The sequence below is a fragment of the Acanthochromis polyacanthus genome, chromosome 18 (genome assembly GCF_021347895.1).
Source record: "Acanthochromis polyacanthus isolate Apoly-LR-REF ecotype Palm Island chromosome 18, KAUST_Apoly_ChrSc, whole genome shotgun sequence".
Classification (NCBI taxonomy): Eukaryota; Metazoa; Chordata; class Actinopteri; family Pomacentridae; genus Acanthochromis; species Acanthochromis polyacanthus.
The window spans coordinates 8,601,441-8,622,616 of record NC_067130.1 but is presented as its reverse complement, the minus strand read 5'-3'; the positions used below and the strand labels follow the sequence as shown (position 1 = coordinate 8,622,616).

The 21,176-nt window shown below is 40.1% G+C and overlaps 1 protein-coding gene across 1 annotated transcript in view; it reads left to right on the top strand.

Annotated features, from left to right (window-relative positions):
• Nucleotides 1-496: 496 nt before the first annotated feature.
• strbp (spermatid perinuclear RNA binding protein) overlaps nt 497-21,176 on the top strand; it is an 89,049-nt gene continuing 68,369 nt past the window's right edge. The window contains 1 exon segment of the mRNA XM_051938461.1: nt 497-623. The gene's annotated coding sequence lies outside the window, so the exon portion shown is untranslated.

The following is a 21,176-nucleotide window of genomic DNA, read 5'->3' as shown; positions in this document are numbered from 1 at the left end:
GTGAGACAGTGAGTGAGTAAAAGAGAGTGTTGATGTAGAGCACTTAAAAAGTATAGTGTACCTGTAATTTATGTAACTGTGTGTATCATAGGTGATGTTGCTTTTGCAGCTGTGTTAACCATTTAATCGCTATTATGCATTTGTTAGCCCACCCAACAAATTTCACCACCAGCCGCCACTGTATGTTTATATATATATTTATATGAACCTCATTTTGTGCAGACAACATTGGCCACCCCAGTTGCTCCCTGTGGCCACCCCTATAAAAATGATGGTTGCGCCCATGGAGTTGCAGGCTGTTTATTTCTGAAATTTGAATGTAAAACAAGGAGAAATTTGCAATGAGAGAGGAAATATATTCCACCGATCTGCTCCCTCTATCCTGCCTTCCCCTCCCTGCACCTGCCTCCCCCACTCTCACCGCTGCACCGTCCTCCCGTACAGGTGCGAGATCGCAGCAGCTCCGTCCGCTCCGCCAATTAGGAGCACCGAGCGCGGCCACGTGAACAAATCGCGTCGTCTAAATTCCCGTTCAGCTGCTCGCAGCTCGGAGTGAGCGGCAGCCCCCCCCTGAAAGCGGAGTGGGAAGTAATAACGGCAGGCTGAACGGGAGCAGTGTGCAGGTAAATTGCTTTTTTCTTTTCCTCCTGGCTTTTACACTTTTTCCCTCCCCCTTCATCCTCCATCTCCCGGCAGCTACGCGGTGCTTCGGATCTCCTGGATGAGGATGTGTTGGATTAAATTGGTCGTCGCTTTGCGGGTTTACTACACTCTCTGCTCTCCTCCGTTCCTTGGACAGGACAAACAGCATCATCCGGCTGGTCGCTCTGCACCGTCTGCGCATTGAAACTCCCTCCCTCCTCTCCAAAACAGCCCTCTCTCCTCTCCTCTCCTCTCTCCCCCCTTCTCGCCTCTCGCAGGCACATGAAGCTATTGATAGTTGACAGAAGCCTCGTAATCCCCCGGCTGATCTGGCCACAGCCATTTTCGAAGCAAGAATGTTGATTGAACTTTTGTTTCGCTCCGAGATTTGTTTTAATTGGTAACGCCCGCATAGATCGATGCTTTACGCACGGAGGAGGGGGAGCGTGAGAGGCTTTTGTTGCTGCATGCAGCCAGGCAAGCTTTTATTGCTGAATTATTTATAAGACTGTCTGGGAGAGAGCAATGCTTCTCCTGGATGGAGAGAGAGAGAGAGTCCTGGTGAAGATGTAGCCCACTCCCGTGCTTTCTAATCGTCCTTTCATTTCCTCAGTAAGTCACATTTGGTGCCGAGAAACCAGTCCACCCAAGACGATTGCGGAGTATTTTAGTAATCGACTCATTTATTATTCATAGTAATAACCCTCCTCTGATCTGATTCCAGTTTTTATCTCTTTTATATCACAGTTTTGATTTTGCTAATCAGACAAAAATTAGAATATGTCACCATGGACTCTGGGAGCATGCTTTTTAAATTACCCCAGTGTATCTATCTCGAGTCAAAAGCTGTTCATTGGCAAAGTATGTGCACACATGCAAGGAATTTGACTGGCACACACGGAAATATACATGCATGTAAACACAGGCAACGTATTAAAGGAAGGAAAACGAGCCAATATGTGTGTGTGAAACAGCATGTTTAAAGTTTTGTGTGCTCTAACGATGGGGATAAATCCAGTTAATAACAATAAAACTAGGGCTACTGGCACTTTTTGAGGTAGTAGACGACATGTAGTGAGAGATGTTCCTGTCATTATAGACTGATATATTATTTGAATATTATGGCACAGTTTGGATTTGAATAATTGATTGATTAATCTGAGAAATGCTGACAGGTCAATAGGTCATCTGATTGCGGATCCTTGTTAGTTATGATCTAAATAACAGACTGTAGGTCATCTGTATTAATAACTAATATGAATCTCTGATGTGATCACAGTTTTGATCTCCTATATGCCACAGTTTTGATTGTGTTAATCCCACAAAATAATCTGAGCTGGTTTTTCTGTACTTACATGCCTTAAAAGCAACATACATGCATTTAAACAGCAGCAACATGTTAAAGGAAGGAAAATGAGCATTTCAGTGCTATTTACAGCTATATATGTGTGTAAAAGAGCATGTTTAAAGTTGTGCATGTTCTGATGATGGGAGTAAATACAGTCAATAACAATAAACCCAGGGTTACTGGCACTTTTTGAGGTAGTAGATGATATATAATCAGAGATGTTCCTGTCATTATAGATTGAGATGGCTTAGTTTGGATTTGAAAGATTGATCAATCGGAGAAATGCTGACAGGTCAATAGCTCATTTGATTGTGGATCCTTGTTAGTCATATTAGTTTAGGCAGTTATGGTCTAAATAACAGGCTATAGGTCATTTGTATTTATAACTAATACCGATCTCTGACTTGATTACAGTGTTGATCTCTTATATGCCACAGTTTTGATTGTGTTAATCAGATAAACTAATTATCTGACCTGGTTTTTCCCACACACATGCATTTAAACTACAGCACCATGTTAAAGAAAGAAAAACTAGAGTGCTTAAGTACTAAGCTGTGCAAATTTGGATGATAGGAATAAATACAGTTCAAAATAATAATAAATACAGGCACTTTATGAGGTGGATGGATGATAGAGCAATGTTGCTCCAGGCTATGATGTAATATACAAATACATATATAAATATAAATAGCCTGGTTTTGATTTGGTTTGATTATGTATTATGGGCATTTTTCATTAGCAAATGCTATCAAGAAGGAAGGATTTCAGTCAGACTCACAAAAACAAACCTGTGTTTCAGCAAAGGCAGCTTGGTTTTAAGGAAAATTAGTTCCAAACTACTATTTACAGCTATATATATGTGTGTAAAAGAGCATTTTTAAAGTTGTGCATATTGTGATGAGAGGAATAAATACAGTTCATGATAACAAACTTAGGGTTATTGGCATCTTATATGTGGTAGATAAAGGTTGTGCCTGTCATCATAGATTGACATATTATTTAGATATTATAGCCCAGTTTGGATTTGATTAAGTATTTGGGAAAATGTTGACAGGTCAATCAATTGTGAATCCTCACTTAATCAGGGCATTTATATTAAGAACTAATAGCCTTCTCTGATGTATTTTATGTGGCTGTTTTGATTTTGTTAATCAGTTAAACAAAAGAAATGAGTACTTAACTATCATTCACAGCTATAGATAGGTGTAAAAGGTCGTTATTCCTTCCTAGTGATAGGAATAAATACATGTAAATAATTATAAATGCAGGATTACTGACACTTTAGGAGGTAGGGGGATGATAAGTCAATGTTACTGGAACTAAAGCTGTTGTTCCAGTCATTGTGGAATTAGACATTAAATAGATATTATAGCCCAGTTTTGATTTGAGACGTCAATCGATTGGGATTCTTTGCCAGTCAGATGAACTTAGCTAGCTGTGGCCTAAATAAAAGCTTCAAATAGCAGCTGTCTGGACTGTATTTATTTATTTTTTCCACCACTGTTTTGTTTCTCTAAAAATCCCCTCCCTGTCAGTATAGATGCAGTACTTTCGCACCACTTTATCCTTTTTTTTCACTTCAGTGGTAATCGAGCCCGTTTCGCGCCTGCGCACTGCCTCTCATTCATCTCCAGGGATTTCTCTGGTCTCGTGCGAGGCAGCAGAGACCAGCAGGCGGCTCCGGGCTCGCGCTCGCTGCCCCGGTTGTCAAGGCGCTCGTAGCAGTTGAGACTTTCTCCTCGCCGCGGCCGGACGCTCTCAGCCCGGCTCTCCGGCCCCGTTCCCCCGGATTGTTTGGATTTCTTTGTTTTGCTGTCACTGACGGACACCCCACAGCTAACCGAAAGCACCGTAAGTTGGCTGATATTTCCGCTGTTTTCCTGTATTTTCTTGGACGCTCGCCTCATCCCGACTCAGACTAAATCTAACAGCAAGACTTTAAGATAATTTCTCTCTTGTCACTTCTATTTACTCTCGGTAAATAGAGGTTAGGAAGTTTAAAAGAAACGCATTGAATTCTTTTTAATTTACCGGTTTTCCGTGTGTTTTTCCTTTCGCTTTTTCGTGCCTACAAAAAAACTAAAAACAAAAGAGGAACCCCACACGTGCTGAACTTTTCTAATGATGTGTTTTTGGTCGGCGACTGCAGATTAGCATGTTTAGTATCATCCGAAGCATAAGATGACGAGAACAAGAGGTGGCGGTTTGGCTCATCTTTTATAGCAGGTGTCTGATAACCCACTTCCGCACTGTATTGCGAGATATCTCGTCTATCAATCGCCATGAGGTCTTTTTTTCCCCTTAATAAGCTCGTTTCTCTGACTCTTGCCCTTTTATCGGTTGAGCTGATAGTTTAAATGCCACCTGTTTACTGTAAATGGGTTGTTTTGGTATTTTTATCCGTTACTCAGCGCTGTTTTGGGGAACCAAAACTAAGTCATTTAGGCATTGGGTTTCACAATCGAGACTTATTTCCTCAATCAACGTGTCTTCTCTGTTTTGCCTCAGTTTGTTTAGTTATGTGAGTGCTGCTAAGTGAATGACAGAGAGGAAAGAAATGCTGAGCAGCTCTCCCCTCTTGCTGAACCAGCTTGTTGGCATACCTGCACAGTGCTCATAAAATAGCGCCTTATTTCTTACAACAACTGGAGAGATCACAACAAGCCTATCAGATTGCCAGCGTGCAAAGGTCTTCCACCAGGGATATCGAGCTCAACTTTCCAACTTGGTGCTGAAATCCTCTTCCTTTTGAATTTGACTGACTGGCTGGCTGAGCTGCGTTTGCTGCCTTGCCATGTGGTTCAGTGTTCTGCGCTTGTTCTGCGTTTATCAGGTCTTTGTGCCTGGTGGTCTCAAGGCTTGGCTAATAGCCTGTTGCCTTTGGGGTTATTTTTGGTTGCTCCACCCTGCTCCACCCTGTTTCATGTTCAGGAGGTGCCCCTGCTAATAAACTCGGCCACACCTGCCCCGGTTAGGTGGAAATGTGGGGTGTCTTTGTTTTAAATGCCTGGCGTTTGCTTCACTCACTGAGAGAGTTGATTTATTGAGAGGAAACATAGACTTCTTTAGCAGAGGCTTGTTACAGCCGTATAATGCCCGGCTTGTGCTGCATACAGTAGTCAATGTGTCGGAGAGAGGGAGAGATGGGGGTTATTACATCCTTCCTTGGTGTGTTTGTTTTGCATTCTTATTTCTTAAATTGTGTGTGCGTTTTGTCTGAGCAGATTACCAGGCATAAGTTAGAATATATTTGTGCGTCCATTCCTGTATACTGGAGTGTCTATGCTCCAGGCCCCCATGAGCGCTTTCAAAGACTCTTTTCTCGTAAGCATTGACTTGGCAGTGAACTCTCTATCAGTATTGACGAGATAAAAGGGTGAGAAGGAGGGAGAGAGCGAGCCGGTGTTGTACAATCACCATGCACAATCTGTCTTTGTCTCTTTCAGTAGTTCTTTCTTGGAGCATTGTTTTCTCCTGGTGCTTCTTTCCTCTTTCTTTTGGCAGATCGTTGACATTTCTTTTTGCTCATCTCAATCCTACGAATTCTACGAATTTATTTCTTTATTTTCTCTCCTATTCATTTCTGTTTGTATTTCCCACGGCCCCTCTTAATTCTTTATCCTCTTGATTTCTTTCATCATTTTGCAAGATAAAGCAGACATTGATTTTAGTCTTTGATTCCAGATTTATGTTCAGTTGACCGCCATGAATGCTAAAGTAAATACTAAAGTGCGCAAATGTAAAACTGAAAGGATCACATGATATATTGAAGACTCATTTTCACTGTTTTGCTGAATTTCTCATTCCTGAAGCATGAGCCCTATATGGAGCGAACTGAACAGAATTATAGGATATTTTCTCCATTTTTTTCTCCCATTCGGCATTTAGCCTTTGATGTTTGATTGTCCTGCTATCAAGTAGGTGATTTGAAGCACACCCAGCGGATTTGGATTGCTTCAATGGATTTGAAAATGGATTTAATTTCCACTAATGGAACTTACTTGGGCCCAGATACCCAGATTAAGGACACATAGAGAACTGGCAACACTAGGTGCGCTGAGCATGCACAGCAAAGACAAACACAGACAGAGTGGCGTGACAATTTAATATCAGCCGCGAACCAAAAAATCATGGATTGTCAAGCAGTTTTGTTCAAGTGTGCTCCTCACAGTGTCAGGAAAACAAACTATATATTGTTTGTAGTTTTATTATTTATAAATCAGGAATGACAAGGCTGCTTCAGAACAACCAGTAACCCTTTAGATCCAACACCTAAAAGTGATTAATGTAGGAAAAAAAGAGAAGAAACTGCAGGAAATGCATTAGTTCTATTACAGATTGAACTGTGTTGTCAGTCTCGACTTTTCCCTCCTCCATTGTCGGATTCCCTCTACACCTATCGCCCGGTTCGGCTCTTTCTTCTGCGACCCCATCTTGGTGTCTGTTTTATGTACCCTTGGGAATGGCGTCATGGGCCCTCGGGTGTTAGGGCTCTGGTTTGCTTTATGTTGTGTTCTCGTTTTAAACAGTTTAAAGTCTCAGTGACACACACATCGCAACCGGAGGAGATACAGCCACGTCACAGGATGTCTCCTCTCCTGCCATCGCCTCTGCAGTCTGTGTGTGTTCTGTCGCCCATTGCCTATCAGTGAAAAAGGAGTCTACCCACCAGTTCTCAGATTCTAGCATACAGCAGCACATTTAGAGTCTCATCTGGCAAGGAAATGTAGCACTAATCCAATTGGCTAGAGCTTTAGTAAAAGCTTTCCTAATTGGCCGATATGGAAGCTGGCTGCCAAGGTTCCAGTAAGCACAACAGGGAGTTGGGAGGGAGTCCCAGTGGTACTATGGCGCAGGATAGACCGTGTAAAGGGCAGATAGTGAGAGAGCGCGCTACTGTTTTGAATATTCCTGCACACGCAATAATACAGGACCCATCTGCACCCTGCTGACTCAGATCCATCCCACTGACCATATCTCATTTTCAGCTGTCTTGTTTGCCAGGCACACATGCAAATACACACATGCAGGCTCGCACACTCCTGCTGAAATTCATCTGCAGGAACAAGAGTGGCTGTCGTCACACAAACATGTTTGAGGAAACATCTTCCCGGATGGCAAAGGAACAAAGCCGTCAGCGCAGGAATATTAACTGTGTGGTGCGTGTTACAAAAGGAAGAGTGCTTCTTTGCAGGAAAAAAAAAAAAGAAAATGCTGCTGCCTACAGTCACTGTTGCCATTCCTGTTTCCTTTCACCTCAGTGTGGAATCCAGGAATAGATCAGAGTGACAGAGACACGAGATGCGAGCGAGCGAGAGACACACAGTTAGAGAGAGAAACAAAGAGAGGCAGACAGAGAGTGCAAGAGATGGCCATGTAAGGTTTCCTGCACCACAGCTTGCACCACTCCACACAAAGGCTGAACCTGAATTGAACTATTCAGGGATTGCTTTTTCAAGTCACTGTTAACTTGAACTTTGGCTTGTAGTGGCGGCTTTACAACGAAACAAAGGCAGCCTTCATCAAATATGTATTGGGTAACATGTAGTATTAAAGTAAAGTAGTTTTCTTGAGAAATGTTTGCTTTCTGACTTTCTTCAGATGTACAACAACACTGTCCTTCTTCTATATGCAATTTCAACAGAAGTGTTCTTCCTATAAGAAGTATCCTGTTTTATTAAAATTGGAAATAAGTGCTTTTGTGTACTAGTTAGTTTTTGTGGCTATCATCACCTGGGTTTTGCCATTTAGCACACAGTAGCCTATTATCTAAACATACTCCCAGTACTCAAAATTTGCAAGCACAAAAGTGTAATTTCCTTTTTGTGCTTGGTCAGTTTTTAAGGCTTTGCACTTGAGTGCTATTATGCACTTCTAAGAGAGCTAACCAGTAATAAAATGATTTGAATTCTCTATAAAGTGATTAGTGTCTTGGTAGCAACTGAGTACAGCTGTTGAAAAACCTCAGCACTGATGTAGCTTAATAAAAAATGACCAGTTATGAAATTAATATTCAAGCAAAGTTCAAAGAAATCTGTTGAGTCGAAGGTACACAGTTTTTTTAAAGAGTAAGTTCAATATTTCTTTAATTAGTGAGGCCAGTGATGAAGAAATGATCTGCAGCAGCGTTAATCTTTGCTCTGCACAAAGAATTGAAAATCAAATATTGACATTTTTTATTAGGATAAATGCTCCAGATGGCATTGTAAACCTGTTAATGTGGGCTTTGCAGAATCCTTGTTCTACAAATAGAGATGAGTCCTAAAGAACTGTTTGCTATGATATTGAAAGAAAAGCATCAATCTTATTATTTTTCTCATCAGCACACATTTGAAAATGAACTGCAGAACGGTCAGATAAAGATTACACACGGTCAAATTCTTACTGTATATCAAATCTGAACAAACAATGCAATACTACTCTTTACATTTATGTGCTTGAAAAACAGTTTTCTTGTAGAATTTTTAGAAAATCAGAGCTACATATCGCTCAGCTGTTTGAGTGTTACCGCACTATCGTCTCATTTGATGAAGGACGTATTTATAGAGCGAAGCTTTCAGAAGTCTGTTCGCAGCATATTCAATTTCTCCTGCTGATATTCTGATGGATTTATCAGGAAAGAGGTTGTAGAGATAGACGTGGGTATGGTGAATTAAGAATGCATCTTTCTTTGAAATTGGGAGATTGTTGAAAAGCAGCACCACAACAGCTATTTCTACACCCAATGCATCGTGTTTACAGGTTGACAACACCGCATCTTTAAGATTATTAATGAGCTGATAGAGCAAAAGGTATTGACAGTGACCACAGAGCAAGATTAAAGAGACTTTATTGGAGAGATGACAAGATTAAGTGGTGCAGCGGAAGTTATCCTTATAGCACCAGAGCAAGACAGATATTCTCATTCTAGTGAGACCATCTGAGGCCATTCTCTGTCTGTTAATTGCAACTTTTTTATTTGCCATACGGTATTCTATCCAAGAAACTGTCAAAATAAATAGTCATACAGGATAGATGCAAACAAGAGAAGAAGTGAAAAGGGTAGATGATTGTGATATTTTTTTTACATTATTACAATAAAAGGAATATTGCATTTCTTTTACTTCACAAAACTCTCACATTTTTTGTGAGTTCGTTCATCTAAGTAGCAAATGGATTGTTATGTATACCCCATATTTTAAGCAACCAAAGTGCATTCCAATCGTGAAATAAAACCGACTTTATGAATTTACCCAACAAGTGTAAATATTGAGGTTATTGAGGGTGAAGAGAACGTCTTCAGTTTGACAGTTTGATATGGGAGACCCATCTGCTCGATCATTCAGCTGCTGCTCTCACTTGTACATGATTGCACACACACCTGCACAAACTGACAGCAGCATGTAACACGCAACGTTCATATGTTGATAACCCGTTTACATAGAACCAAGCCGAGCTGATACTCACTCACTCACTCAGACACGTGCGCATCTGTGCCCATGTGCACACACATACACACAGCCCTCCCCTATCCCCCTCTTCTCATGTCCCAGCTCTGCTTACTGTGTCAAAAAGAGCTTAGATCAGGGAAACCATAGCTTGCCCTCCGTCAGGCTTCCAGGAAGATCGAGCTATTTATTCAAACCGAGCACACCATGTTTGGACGACGACTGGAAAGTTGCCAGTTGGAATCTCAGTATCGCTGCACAGATTTGGTCAAATCAAACCAGTGAAAAAACTGCCGTAGAGCAAGGCACTGGCCAGAAGAATGGATATTAGTAGAGCTACAACTGATGATTTTTTTTGGTTTGCCAGGTAATCTTCAGATTATTTCTTTTTTGAACATCTGATCACTTATTTGGTCTATGAAATGTTAAGAAAAACTGTGAAAAAATCTAATTTACAACTCCTTTTGTTTTGTTTTTGTCCCAAAAAACACAAAGATATTCAGTCCACCATTTTTTATGACAAAGAGATTAAGCAAATCCTAACCTGGACATTTTTTCATAATTTTATTTTTGATATGTTAAATTACTAGAACAATTCATTTAGAATAGCTGACTTTTTGTTTATTTTTTTTTGTGATTCGATTAGTTAACATTTTCTCGTCTTCTCTGATCAGTAAGAATATTTAACAGTTTTGGTGGCCAAATAAGGAAAAAGCAATTCGCAAAGTCTTCAAAAATCTTAAGTTGTTAAAGTATTTCATGCGTCTTCATATTATATTTCAATCATTTATAGCAAACAACATACAGTAATAGGAACTGATAGCAAAACAGAAAGCTATTTGTTCATCACAATATTATATCTTGTGTTTGTAAGCATCATGAGACATTGCTTTGAATCTCTCATCAGGAAGGTTGTTGGCTTTTCTCTTTAGCAGTTAACGAGAACAATATGGTCAGTTCCTGCTGTAGGTGTGTAGTGTCTGTTGTGATACTTGTTAGTGTTTTAAAGACATGATTCTATCAGTCTGCTTGAATCAACACTTAGCTACAAAACAAATGAACAAAAAAGGAAAAAAAAATGCTGCAGGTAGGTTATTCTTTATGCTTAGAAGCTCTCGAGCCTTGTACAGAGAAACAGGCAGGTCTGTCTACATTAGACTGACCTGAAGCATTTGTCCTGCTATGAGAGGAGGAAACATAGTTTTGGGACCACTTTTGATTTCAGCACTGCTGTATTGAGAACACAGACAGAGCTTCGTAAAAATCCATAAAAATAAATAAACATGAACTACGTCTCAATTGCGTCTCTGGAGAAATGAGAAATTACGGTTCGGTTCAAGACAGCTTATTGTTCTACTTTTGCTTTGTGTGTGCTTCTGTGTGCCTGTAGGCAACATTTAGTCTCTACTACGTTGACCCACTGACCGGTGTTATCAGATTAAATGCTGCTTTCATGTTAAGCTGTGGCGTATCACTCCGTAATTGGTAATGGAGATTATCAGGGAGATGCTGCGAGGGCCATGTGAGATTTCTATATCTGACTAGGATGTTTATCTAATAAAGCAGGATTTATGGGATTTTAGTCCTCTCCTCTGTGCACATAGCAGCCTATGCTGACATGCATGCTAACAATCACTATTAAAATGGAACACACACTGCTGTAGAGCTGCTTGTTTATTGACAAGCTAATATTGCAATGCCTGCAAAGCTCAGGTAAATTGTGTCACATATGGATACAACTAATTCTACTTTATTTCATTGAGGCAATTGTTACAGATATATATTTTATCCTTAAAATTGTCCAAAAATGTGCATTATCAATGAGAGCAAATGGACACAATTGTTTCACATACAGCCTAAATGGAACTTCACGGAGTCTAAAATCCAAATATTACTATACACACATACTTGTGTTATATGCCTCAAAGCTACTGAGCTGTATCCAACCATGTTTGTTGTGCTTGCTGCGAGGATCAGGATAAAAAGCAGAGGATGCAACAGAACACCACACTCTTCCAGACTCACTCATACATGCTTGTGAGCAGACACAGCACTTGCTGTGAAGCTTGACCATATTTCTCCTGAGATCTTTTCATCGTCTCACTCCAGCACTCACATCAGTGTCAGCCTGACGTGCGCACGCTCAGCCACCATTCAGCCAGCTGTGTGTGTGTGTGTGTGTGTGTGTGTGTGTGTGTGTGTGTGTGTGTGTGTGTGTGTGTGTGTGTGTGTGTGTGTGTGTGTGTGTGTGTGTGTGTGTGTGTGTGTGTGTGTGTGTGTGTGTGTGTGTGTGAAAGAAAAGGAAGGACAGCAGGGTGAGAGATGCGTATATGGACACAAATCTATATGCATTAGCCTGGATCAATAAGCAATCTCACTGCCTATTTGTTCTATTTGTCTAAACTATTTGGTGCCAAAAAATAATTTTTCATCATTGCTGTTTTATCGCTTACGGGTTGTTCTCATTTTGTGCGTTGTGATGTTCAACACAAGCAGGCAGAGGATGCAATACAGAATGAAATATTAAATACCCTCTGCTTTATGTTCATGTTCTCCAGGCCATATGAATATATTACAATTCATATTATGAAGTACATTTATTACTTTACTTTAGTTTTTGTTACATGGACACGTACAGTGAATAAAATCATGAAATACTCAGTAAATTGCTTTGAGCTTTACACCTTGTTTTTTGTGGAAATGTACCTACATTCAAACATTAAAGGTAAAATCCACCTTTAGAACTCTAAATTGCTGTAAATTGTATTAAATCTTTCATCAGATTGGGATGTTAAATTTATTTCAGATTTTTTTTAATAATTGATGCCGGTTTATATGTTTAGTCAACGCATTTTAAGGTGATGCAAGTTAGTGCTTTTGCACATTTTAATGAAACTGCTTTCAAAATTGCCCCTGTGGATATGTCTCCAATGTTTTTCATTCAGCTGTGGGCTTAGTGTGTAGGTGGTAAGAGGAAGAGCTACATGAATACAGTGTTGTTGTTGTTTTTTTAATAAATAAACAATAATATGGAGGAAAGAAAGAAGTCTGTAAAGTCGCAGTATTTAGTGTTTAATAAGTAGTCATATTCATTGTTTTAATAGAACTGTACATAATATTCTTGTGTGAAATTTGCCCAGGGAGCTGTGGGATGTACCATATACTGGAGTGAAGAAATGCTATGCTGGTCCAACTCACTGACATTTCAACTCCAGCTCATTAGAGCTATAGCTTGACAGCTCCCACACGGTTCACACCAAACAGTCTCTCATGCCCGCCTAAATCACAGACAAACAGTCAAAACCTCTCATCATGCAGCGTAGAACATGCAGCTGTGATGGGAAACTGACTTGACTGACACATGAAACTGATTCGTGAGCGTTTGTTTCTACGTCCAATTCAGAGTTGAGCTGAGATAGAATGATATGTTGCCATGCAGATGAGCACCAAACAAACAGCAGGCTCTGTTGCACTATCAGGCTGCCAGTCAAAATAGCCACTTGCAGTACTCATTCTAGCTTTCAGGCTGAGTGAGTGTGGGCATGACATTGTGGTTATCAAGTGGGCACCTTCCTTCACAAATGATTCACTGGGTTAGAGACAGCATCTCGAGAAGGCTGAGCAGCGTTTGCCAGCTTCCTTGCAACACCCCCTTCTGCTCTGCGTCTGCAGAGACCCAGCCGCATGGCACAGATATCATGTCATGATCTTGGTAAAATGAGCTTCTTTTGACAGGAAGTCACAAAGCCTGGGAGCTCTGACACTAAGAGCTCACTCACCTCCTGCTACTAGCTCAGTCTGTGGAGCAGGACTCGGCTAAGGGGACCAAACTGTGCCTCGGCTCATGAGCGATGAAAAGAAGTCTGATATGTCACCAGGGGGCTGTATAGTTATCAGTGAATTTAAAATTAGATCTTGTGGGGGGTAAAAGAAAACAACATTGCAAAGCTTTTATGCTTGATATGATGTGTTGGGGCAGTTTGAATGAGCTGTGAGTGGGAATGATAACAATACAAAGACCATGATACTGACTCATGTCCTTTATTCACTGAAAATGTGCCTTGACTTGTTGGTGCTGACGTTTGTGGAAAAAGGTGGTGTCTCTGCTTAAAGTCATACAATATACAGTACTGAGTTTACAGCACAGCATTGTTGAAAAGTCAGTTATCACACTGGAATACCGGTGTCCTATTCTGTCAGATGGCTTGTGAGAGGAACATCTTCCCTGTATGGTTTTCTCAGAGTACTTGTATCCCGTGACAAGAGTTTTTTTTGTTTTTTGTTTTGGCTAAGGGTGATATAGTGATATACCCTGAGTTGTAATATATTTTGTAATTTAATCATAATGTGCATTTAACAGGTGCTGTGACTTGAGCTACCGTCTGCAGCCCTACTAGCAGCTGTGTTGTTTAGCTTAGTTGTAATTGGGTCTTTTTGACACACTTTGATTTCATCTTTTTACCTGTAGGGAATGTTGCTGTGTATATCATTGATTCACTGAGATGTTTACTGTATTAGGAGATAAGATTGCTAGTCTCATTGAAAAGTGAGGAATGATTGTCTCTGATTGACTTCATTTTGCATAAGGTGACTGATATGCCACCTCAGGACTGCTTTTCAGTGATTTGTTCTGCCACTGTATGCTCTAGCAAAGGTTTGTCATGTCTAGAGGTCAGCTCACCCACTCACCATGCCTGAAACAACTGGGCTTATGGACAGGTGTCCCAGATTTGTGCTGGTACAGAAAGGTTGAATATTAAGCTGACAGCATCAGTCATAATTCATGAAAGCAATGTTTATTTATGAAGTTATCATTTTTTTAAAGGATATGTCAAAGGTGAAAATGTGAGATGTTTTGATGAGACTGCTACAAAATCTGCAGCCATTAGAGACAAGATGTTCTTTTGCTATTTGGGATATAACGCCATGTAAATGAAGCTATTTGTTGTCTTTAATGTCAATGAGCCCTATTATTTAATGTAATTTAATCAAGCAACCACAGAACACAACATTACCACTGAGAAAATTATATGCTTTGACATTCAAGCAATGCTTTGTCTTACACAGGAGAGAAAGGGCACGATATTAATTCTTCAGTAAACAAAAAACAAAAAAAAACATAGTTCTGAACACCCGCTAGGTTTTATTTCTGCTGGAATTCACTGCTGTTCTCAGTAGGTTACTTGATGATGACGAAAAGATGCAGATCGTCAAACGGAAGCAGCAAACGATTTTCAGTGTTCGTCAGGGGATGAAGCAAAGTATCAAGTGTGGAAATGGGTTGTCTGAACAGCTTCACTTCACCGGCTGAGCTGTGTGCCCATCAGACTGCTGGAAACATCTCCTTCGAGACCTGTCCGTTTGATGCCAGAAAACAAGGCGTGCTGCTGCTAACTGTAATGGACCGGCCCAAACAACCAGCAAAACCTGAGAGGCCAGTGATTTTCCAGATGAAATTAAATGTACCTGAGAAAGGGATCAGCTCTGACACATTGACTCGGTAGGCGTGTTCTAAATCCAGCCTGTCTCGACACCACATCGGACTTGAGTTGGAGATCAGCTAGAGCCCCACAGTCCTAATTTGTGTTGGCGAATAAAAGTTGACCCATTTTATGGACAAATTTACAGTCTAGCCTGACATGTTTATTAGAGAGGGAGGAACAGAGAAAGCAGCGCTCTGTACATTCACAGGGGAGCAGAACATCTTAAGCTGTAGCAGAAGGGGGCGGGTGCTCCTCTTTATGGAGCAGGTGGATAATAAATGTATGTTTTATTCATTTGCATTCTGCTTCCAGGCCAGATCTTTGGCAGAAGGGGACCAATGCGGAGGGGCAAGTTATGATTCTCAAGCAAGCAGTTTTATATTTCTTAAGGTATCAATTATTAATAGCAAGATAGCATAGTTATATCAGTGTTGCATCATCACTCTCTATCGTTGTGGTAGTTTGACTTGTGACCTTTTCAACAACACCTTCAGCTGTGTTATTAGGACATGAGAAATATGCTCTGTGATCATTTCATTAGTTGATTTATCGACTGAGACGCTCTATAGGATTGTAGCTCTTCTTGTTCTGGCATTATGTTATGCAGTGTTTTAACTAGGGGATTGGAACATAAGTCAGCAGTTTAACATTGTATTTGCTGTTTTCCATCGCATATATTTTCTATTGTTAAACAGAAACTCGATGCCACGATGCATGTGTTAGTTTCTATGCAGCAAGCATATATAGAAACTTTTCTTTTATCATTAATCTATCCTAAATAGGTTCCCCACACTGCCTCCTGTGCAATGTAAACCTCATTGTAAATGATATTGTTGTTTCAGCACTGCGCAGGAAAAGAACTGTGATCATAGGGGACAGAACTGCAGTTGCTCTTCAGGCTTTTTGATGAATAATGTATAAGCGTTGCTCTTATCTTAAGTTATTTCAGGTATATGTACAAACAGATCTAGATGTGTATATATATATATATATATATATATATATATATTTATATATATAATTTTTAAAAAAAAATATATATATATACATGCTGACAGATTTTAGTAAGGTGTGTTGAATTCCCGAAGTAAAAGTCTTGGTGAAGACGGGAATATTTTAGATTTGCTAACCTCTTGGTCAGTCATTCCAAATGTTTATTGCTTTAATGCTTATGGACTTTAAACTTTTCAGTTCTTGGATTCTAAACAACAGACAGCATTTTGGCAGAAACATACGGCAGTAGTGTAGCCATGCACGTACGCACTCTTCTAACAATGCATTTCACTGCAAAATTGCAAGAAAGGTGCTTCTATTGCAGGTTTTACCTTCCTAGTAGTTAATTGTGGCCTATTTTAGTTGTGCAGAATGTGAGGTACTTTTGTGTATTGCTGACGTGTTGATCAGTAGTTACAACTTACGTTGCATAAAATGCTTATTAACTATGATTACTCTTACATCAACATCACTGATTTAAAATAACAAATACTGTATTCCTTCATTTCAAATTTTAAGCCGGGGTCACTCGTCGTTTGTGTTATTTAAGACTTCTCTTTAACACAACTGCATGAGGCCAAAAATCACATTTCACTATGAATTGTTTAGTGGTGAATAGTGACCTCAAGTCACTATTTTCTGGCAATGACCTAGTAAAGCAACACTGTAATGCAGTGTTTCTACAACTGAAGGCCTCCACAAGCACGATGACAAGCATAATATTATGCTTTGTGCTCGTTTGGATAGACTAATTTTGCTGCTTGGGCCCCCGGTTTAAAAGACTGCAGTGTCCCACTTCATCTTGTAGGAGTTATTTAACCCAGACTGAATGCATTGATGTTCTTTTCCATTTTTTATGTACACATGCCAGCAGTCTGCGCCACCCATGTCAGCATCGCATGTACACTTCATTACACAAACACATGAAGCCGTTCTTTTGCACGAGCACAAATACAGCAGGTGGTTTAGATGCAAAGACATGGAATCCTGGAGGACTACTGCAGTGTATTACATATGCTGTAGTCAGCTTAGGCTATTTCTGTTGCCCCTAGTCAGCCAGCCAAGAATCAGCTCTGCCCATTTTGGACCAACGCTGCAGGTTAATCCATTCAGGCCTTGAGGTCTTAATGATTTTAAGCTCTGGGCTCATATTAAGTAAATTTAACTCTGTCCAGGAATGTGCAAACATCTTGGTCATGTGTATGAGCTCTTAGTCAAAACACAGTCAGAAATCTAAATACAGTTAAGCAAAAAAGAAGCAACGAACAAGGTGGCAAAGGTTAGTTTAGTTATTGTGTAGTAGATCAACCTTTACTATGAAGTTGTCTGCATACCTTTTATTCATAGTGTTTACCTTTTCCAAAACAAAAAACATAACAGTCTCATATTAGTTTGTCTTCTCGATAGACGACTCTAACAGCTAGTGCAGTGTGTACAGTAACCTGATAAATAGTCTGCAAAATTGTTAGTATGCTTACAGCATTCTTCATCAATAAAGATTTAATTACTGCTCAGAAATGCTGACCAGTGCACATTGTATGGTTTATGGGTTACTCTTATAGCTGCGGTGTTGGCTGAGGCAACGGTAAAAACCCAGAAATACAGCAGACCATGAAATATTTGGTGCATGAGATTATATCTCATAGATTAGAAACTGGAAAAGAGAAACTATGCAAAGCTTCATTGTGTCTTTTTAATTTACAGTCAATCTCAACGTATTGAAAAACATCTAAAATGGTTCATTTTGTAACGTTATGTAAACAAATCATCTTTAATCCTCAGATCTTTAACCCACAGAAGCTGGATAAACATTATGGAAACACAGTAAAACATAGGGTACTTGGCTCGACAGATGCAGTAAAGGAAATCTTTAAGGAAAATTCTAAAGATAGCATTGTGCTCATGTCTAGCTAATCTGCTTCCAGGTGCTCCACAGATGGGCAGCAATAGAATAGAGCCTAAAGGTTGCTTCTGTATTGTGGGGTAAGCTATGCTACGCTGCAATATGCTATGCTACACTGTCCAGACAATAAGATCGCATCGCTTTGGTGTGTGGTAATGAGACAAAGTGAGGACAGATATGGAGGAGGTGCTAAATAATCAAGCAAGACGGGAATGGACATATAATGTATAAATAATACCAATAAATAAACAGGAAAATAATCCCAAAGGAAATGGAGCAGCCCCAGGAAAACAAAATCAAACATAGTCCAAATCCCATGGAAAAAATAATTAAGGAATTTAGAAATTATGTTGCTGTAAATTGATTTGTACGTTAAACAAATTAAATCTAATTAAAACGCTACTCTTGAGTGCCCACTAAATTGCCACGTGGTAAAAGAGCACAATGTAAATAGTGTTTCTAACATGGTAAGGCATTCAGATCTGACTTGTGCCGTTAATGATTATACTGACTGTAATATTCTAACATACATTCTTCTTATTCCTATAAGGGTCTCAGTCAATTTCACCATCATTATCACTAGTTCAAGATGTGTCACATTGGTTAACTTCTTGGTAATTAGTTGGTGTGATGATATTAAGAAATTAACTAGAAATGTATTACACGCCAAGTTTGCACATTTTCCCCCATGTAGCAGGTGTGTAGTACGTTCCATTAAGAGAAAAGACGGACCACAAAGGGGAAAGAGAGAGCGAGGTGGGTTAATTGCAAGAGAGGAACTCGGGAGCAGAATAGGAGAGAAAGCTCGCAAGTATATGTGATACAGTGGAGGCTGTGTTTATTAGCAGCGGGAGGAAAGAATGAGGGTGTAAACAAAGGAATCAGAGCTGGAGGAGCGACGGAGACGAAAAGATGCGAGAAGGTGGGATAGGGAGGGCAGTCTGTTAGAAAGATGGATGGACGGATAGATATATGTGCAAATAGATGTGCGCAGAGATGCCCCTCATTCTGAACAGCCTAGGTGAAGAGAAACTGACTTCTGCTACAGACAGATACCACAGACTGAATCAATGCAATACCTCTCCCTCTCTCGCTCCTGTCTCTCTCTCGGTGGGAATTCTCTGACCCAGTAGCTCCTCCACCAAGCAGCAGCAGAGTTATTTTTACCATATTACCCAGGAGACAATACTTTGTCCTCTGATCGTCCTCCCCGCATCCGTATGCTTCCCTCCACTCTTCTCCTCCTCCATCTTAGCTGTTGCCGTCCTTTCCTCTCGTATTGTCCTGTTCTTCTGCTCCCCTTTTCTATATTTGGCTCCGCTGGCTTTGATCCTTCGTCCTCCTTTAGGGATGTAAAGATCAATCCGCTCTCTGCTGTTTTTGGTGCAGGAATCTGGCCTGTATGGTTCAATGTTATCACAACAGGTTGAGAAAAATTTCAGGCAATTATGCACTGAAGAGTTTGCAGTTAATAGATTACTGATTTTACATAACTGTCTTAATTTATTTAATTGCAACATAAATTTGGGACATGACTTTATTTGGTTTTGCCGTGACACGCCTAAAACATAAAAGCATGTGTAGAATTTGTATTTTCGTACATAAATACATGCAATAGGATCTAACATGAGTCCACAGCAAGATGTATCAGTCTTAAGATAGAAGCTTGTTTAATACGAGAGCCCCTCTGAAAACTAACTATCCCGAATGAAACTGAAGCTGTGTCCAAATTCACTCTCTGGCTCATGCATATGGTGTGATTTGGGACATAAAAAGAAAGTCGTTTTACCGGATATTGCCAGAACAAGAGTTTAATAAGTTTCCTGTAATGGATTACACATCCTGCAGTTCTGCATCAGAATAGACTTATTGATGAATCACAGGAGAACACAGCATATTCAATACATTGTAGAGGTTGACAGATCTTCTCCTGCAGACCTGATACCGATATCCGTGGTGGCAGCTTTATAATCAGGAGACCGATGGCTGATATTTAGAGCCAGTATACAAGGCATTTGCACTCAGAATGACAGTCTTGTCAAAATTTGAATACCTCAAACTCCAGCACACAGCTTTGTTGAAATGCTTTGTTTGTTTATTTTTAAATATCATTAAATTAAATAGAACTTTTCAGTTTTTAGCTTTTATCTGTCAGTGTTGACAGGGTGACCAGTCAGATAGTTCAGTGGAGGGACATTACTGAATACCACAGAGTGACCACAGGTGGAGAAACGCTGCCAGATTAGCGCCGTTTTTAATGTATTTGTTTTATCTGGAATCAGTTTAAAAAAATAACAGTACTAATGATTGGACAAATGCTGATTATACAGCAGTAGAAGTCAGCCAAGTTGCTATAAAGTGATAATATCACTTGTAATTCAGAGGGATGCATAATAATAATAATAGTAACCCAGTGCTTCACACTTTCTCTCTCCTCTCCTCTCCTCTCCTCTCCTCTTCCTCTCCCTCTCCTTCCCTCCTCTCTCTCCTCTCCTCTCCTCTCTCTCCTCTCCTCTCCTCTCCTCTCCTCTCCTCCTCCTCTCCTCTCCTCTCCTCTCCTCTCCAGAGACTAAAGGGACAGAGAGTGTGTAGACAGGTCATCTAGTCGCCTCCTAATGATGATGGATGGCAGGACTGCAGAGAGCTAGAACACAGAGAAAGTGGAACGATGCAGGGAGATAAAGAAATAGCAGAGTAAGAGAAGACTGTGTTTATATTTGTCTGCTGGCGGGCAGATGGTGGGAGTTTTAGTGATATGTTGATCCTCAAGTGTTTATATCATTCTTGTCATCTACCTGATGGCAAACAAACGCTCACACACACCTGCAAGGTGACATCTGGTGTAGTTCACACTTGTGAAGACACAAATGCGCACACACAGTTGCATCTCTGTCGGTTGTGACTTTTCTGACCTGTCTGCAGAAGCAGTAGAAGCTGCATGCAGTCTCTGGGGTGCTCTCACTCTTTCTCTCACTCTCACTCTCACACACACACTCTCATTTTCTCACTACCTCGACTGACTTGTGCTTCACAGCTCTGCAATCTGTTTGTTGCTGTATTTCAGTGGTGTAATGATTGTCTGAAACATTTGCATCACCCTACTGTATGTAACTCCACTGACAAAACAGTACATCATTACATATTAACTTATAACCTGGGAGCCTCAATGCATACATTAGCTAACACATACCAGAAATTATATTAGAATTCTTTTGGTTTCAGTACAATCTTGTTTTTAATACTCTGTTTTGTGATCACATCCCATTCAAATCCAGAATAAATGTTGTAAATTGAGATTATTATGAGTATAAGAATGAGAAGTGCTACCAGTTTATTATGAATAGTAATTAAACCGTTCAGTGCATAATATAACAGTAAAT